This window comes from Belonocnema kinseyi, chromosome 5 (assembly GCF_010883055.1).
Source record: "Belonocnema kinseyi isolate 2016_QV_RU_SX_M_011 chromosome 5, B_treatae_v1, whole genome shotgun sequence".
NCBI classification, from domain to species: Eukaryota; Metazoa; Arthropoda; class Insecta; order Hymenoptera; family Cynipidae; genus Belonocnema; species Belonocnema kinseyi.
Genome location: NC_046661.1, coordinates 123,422,000 through 123,425,341, shown reverse-complemented (window position 1 = coordinate 123,425,341; position 3,342 = coordinate 123,422,000).

Genomic DNA, 3,342 nt, shown 5'->3' with positions numbered 1-3,342 from the left:
GAGGGAGCTCTTCTTAATATTTTGACACCAAAATCATGTCGATACACCTTACCGACTGCGAGTAAAGCCACCCACGCTTTAACTTGACAGACTGTAAGTGAGAGTTATGGAAGGAATATAAGCGCGAGAGAGTATAAGTAATAGAGGATATAAACACGGTTCCAGTTTACATTGAAGTTTTGCAATGAAGAAAACCGCTAGATTTCACCGGGAGGTCGCCATTCCAGAAAATGGCACCCGTTCCCGGCGAAATCGCGGTACAGTTTTAGCTGTCCGCAGGTCTTACGACACTACTCATTCTTGACAATTGACTCTATCTCCCTTAAAGCGTTTGAAGAAGCGGGGTATAAGGGTATCAGGACCAAAGCTATAAGAGTGGCAGAGATGCGATAATAAAGCACTCAGAGTGCAGCATTGTGCCTTTGGTTGTATGTCGTTTCAACGTGAGTTGGAAACCCAGATAGTATGTGTCCTATGTGCTCAGGATGTGCATAGCATTCTCTGCAACTATCGTTGGGATTGTGTTAGCCTAAAGTGCGTTGACGACATACTAACGTTGGAATCACATCGTATTGGTATGCCAAAATAAAACCCTCCTTGTCAGAATTCAATCCAGATGATTGAAGAAAAGCCAACTTTAGCTCAAGCGATATCCACTGATCCTTCGCAGATCTGTGAAATGCGTCTTCCGTCTTTGTGTCGAGGATCTGTTTAAGGATGTTCTTCTCTTGTGCTTTCTTTATTCGGGCCTTCAGGAGTGATTACTTGAATTGGATAATGTTTAATGGATTTTTCTTACCTTTAAGATTTAAATGAAGACTAAGTGTTGCAGTAGCCTTCTCCGCTACTTTATACAAAAAAGCTTTATTGCTGCCAAGCTCAGAGGTCGCATCTCAGACCACTTGCTCCGAATCCTGATGCGCTATCACCTGAGTCACTGAGGTTCTTCCAGATGAGCTAATAAATATGGTTTTTCAAAGGGGTACCTTTAAGCTTGCTAATAGGCAGATGTTAAGTCTATGGGCAGTTGAATCAAAATCTGTCTGTGAGTCCATTCAGGCCATCGCATTGTTCATATATATCTTGCCACACAGGGCCAATTGCCCCAAGAATTGTATCATTTAGGATGGCTGTTAAGGTCTCATACGGCGTGTCTAGACAAGTTATTGACCTGTAATTCTTAGATTTAGACAAGTTCTCTTTTTCTGGAGATGAAATGTTCATCCTTTCACCAACCACTGCGGAATAGGCTCCTCAGATTTCAGGCATGAAGTGAAAATGCAGCCCAGATGCCGTTGTGTTGAAGGAAATTTATTTCACCAAAAGGTCTTAACTCCAGCTGATCCCGCGGCGAAATAATTCTTCCTAGCCTTTAATAATTTTTACACCTTTTTGGTAGTGATAGGTATTGATTGTTGTTAGGGTTGATGTGTTCCTCTTCAGGTGTTATGAGGTCACTGTACAATTTCTTAAAGCTTATAATGATCTTTGTGTCTTCATTTATTGGATCCTGGTCTTCCTAGACAGCTCTCCAGAATGCCTAGACCTTCTTTGATAAGGGCGGTGATAGCCAGTCGCTAGAGAATCTTCACAGAAAAAACTAAGAATAAAATTTGTTGCAGGAAATTTTTAGAGTGATAAAGTGTTGTTTAGCCAGCTTCGCGTCTTTCAAAAAACTTGTGTTTGTCATGGAAAAACAAAAGAAAGTTTAACCGATATTTGTGTAAAGTTTATCCTGTGAAGTTAATTTTTGTTGCAGAGAATCTTTTGTCAGAAATCGATGTAAAGTTTATCTTGTGTTTTTTATGTGTTGGTAGAGTCAAGATGGCTCAGAGAAAAACTGTTGACTTTCTTTGACCTACTTCCCCCTCAGCTAGCAGGCCCTTAAAAATTCCCATGAAAGCCTCCAACGATGACCTCTAGATCCTCCTATGAGGACCTCCAGAGGCTTCTACAAGAACATCCAGAGCCTTTTATGAGGGTCTCTAGAAACTCCCAGTAGTGCCTCCAGAGAATTTCAGAGCCTCTCGCAAGGATCGATTTCTCGAGGAAGAATGGCGTGAAGTTTAAAAGCAAGAAATACTTCAAGTACAACAAAAAGTATTCTATTATTGTGCATATTTCATTGTGGCAATAATACAACCCAACTTCGTTGGTGTAATCGTTTTATGGTCATTTGGCCGTAATTCTTGATATTTAGTGGTTAAAATAAAGTATACAATTTGTTTTGGCACCATATTCAAGATTTTACTATATTAGCTAAAGGCACTTAATAACGATACTCTTTTAGTAGGCAGAAAAAAGCTACTGTATTCATATAGAAATTAGTGATTTAAAAATATTTAAATATGAGCTATCTACTTTCAAATTTCGTTACAATTCCATTTGCCACAATTTTGAGCTCCAAATATAAAAAATTACCACCAAATAACTAAAAAAATATTACCAAAGGAATTTTTTTTATATATAAAAAATTGGAATGCAAGCGTGATGTTACTACTCGTACTCTTCTTTTGAAAATGCTGTTGTTCTTGCAATTTTGACTATCAAATACTAAAACACATCACATAATGACCACTAAATACCCAAAAAATTATTTTTTAAGAAAAGTTCAACATTTCTCATTTATTATAACTGTAAAATAACTCACTTATTAAAAAATGCAAAAAACGATTTTACTTTAAAAACAAGAAATATTTAAAGTAACTAAAAAATCAAACATTTGAAAAACTTCCGGCTTTATGCATTTTTCACAATAAAATTATGCAAATAGAAAAAAATATATATATTTAAAATAAAATTATTGTTTGCTTTAAGCATTAAAAAGGCTAAGAAAAGCTAAAAAATCATTTTTTTACTCCCGATTTTTAAGTTTTCAAAAATTATATAAATTATTTAAAAACTTCTAAATTAAATAAATTAATAAGTTACGTATAAAATAGTTTTAAAATTAAGAAAACTCCTATTCTTTTCATTTTTTATAATCATATAAACCCATGTTTTTAGAAAGAATCTTGAACAAATTTTAAATAAAAAAATACCTAAATAGTTTACAAGAAACGATTGAAAAACTTTAAAAAAAAAAGGTGCCTAAAAATTTGAATATTAGATGCAAAATCCGATCTTCGTATTCTTCAAAAGTGTATAAATAAAAACATATTTTTTAAATGTATTGTAAAATACATTTAAAATTTATGTAGGATCCTGTAGGATCTTGTAGGATTATGACACTCTTAATATTAGAATATCGTTTTTGCAGTATTATATTCGCTTCCGTAATGGTATAATCAACATTCAGGAGTTTTAAAATGCATTATTTGCAAAGTGTTTCAATTTTTTAAA